Here is a 1,442-nt window from a genome sequence, read left to right on the forward strand (position 1 = left end):
AAAACTATGGAAGGGCTGGGGATACAGCTCAGTGGCCAGAGCCTGCCTGGAAGCACGAGGTCCTGAGTTCAATTTCTGGTAGCAAAAATTAAACAAAAATATGACAGAAAGCTTTAGGGATACTCATTGCTTTAGTTTAGCTGCACAGTCTGCTCCTGAAAATGTTTCCAAATGGCACACTTCCCTCAAACCTTCCCCTGCAGCCCAGAGCTGCGTTACCATCTTGGGATCACCTGAGCTCCTTTCTTCAGGCCGCCTGGCCAGTCTCGTTGGCTGCTGCTCTTCTGCTGCCTCCCACCAGGCCCCACCTGGCATTGTATGGCAAGTGGTTTCCTGATGCAGACCCTCGCACTGCTGCCAGGTTGAGGACAAAGGTCTGCTCCCAGCTGGGTCGTTTTCAGAGTTCCCCAGTGCGTACAGGACAGAGGCAGAATCCCCCTCGTGGTGCTGAAGCTCCCTAGACCCCATCCTCAAGCCCATGTTCACAGATCCACTGCATATGCTCTGTGTGGTTGCATTGAGATGCTTCTCTCAGCAGCAACAGCTCCCACACCCATGTCCCTGTTTGTTGAGACAGGGACTCAGTATGTTCTTCAGTCTTGAACTCAAAGCAATCTGCCTGCCCTTCAAGTGCAGAGATGATAGGTGTGAAGAGACACTGCTCTTATACTCCCAGAGCACCCTGTGGGTCTGTTCTACAGAGGGTGAGAAGACAGCAGTGTGAGAAGAGCTTTTCTCCTCCCAAGCTTGCTACAGTCACGCCGTGACTCACTTGCTGCCACGCTTCCTGCTCTAGCTTCTTCTCCATTTTGATGGCCCTCAGTAGTGCCAGGGCTGAGACCAGCTTAGAACCACCTGTCTGGGAAATCTCCTAGAGCTGGGTGAAACCAGCAGTGCAAGAGTCACTGGGACAAGGTAATCCCAGCATCATTTTCCCTTCTGTTTTTTTTTCTGTTCCTGCTGTTTTTGGCATTGGGGATCGAAGTCACGACCTAGTGCTTGTCAGGCAGTTCCACTGAGCTAAATCCCAGCCCCTCCCTTCTGGTTTTATTTTTGGTACTAGGGATTGAACCCATGACCCTGTTCCTTCTGGTTTTTGATTTGCTCATCCTAAAGTGAACAGAGGCTCACAGAGCAAGTTCAATGAAAAGCATGGAAAAAGGTCTATGTTCAATGGTGATGCACCACACTTCCAGACGACTTCATTTCTTACCAGCTTAGCCACAAGTTTCTTTAAGAGAACTCTAGAATCAGAATCCCAGAATTATAAATTCTTGGGAACTTGCCTGTATTCTCCTGGGTGAGGAAAGTCCTTGGGAACTGCTGGCTTCCTATCGCCAATGATCCCAAGGAAAACAGAGCCACAACAGATGAACATCTTATACTAAGGACACCTCCAAATACACAACAGGAAATACAACTTTGATTCAGGCACCATGAAA

This window comes from Cavia porcellus, unplaced genomic scaffold (assembly GCF_034190915.1).
Source record: "Cavia porcellus strain 051 isolate PalLab524CR breed Dunkin Hartley unplaced genomic scaffold, mCavPor4.1 scaffold_25, whole genome shotgun sequence".
NCBI classification, from domain to species: Eukaryota; Metazoa; Chordata; class Mammalia; order Rodentia; family Caviidae; genus Cavia; species Cavia porcellus.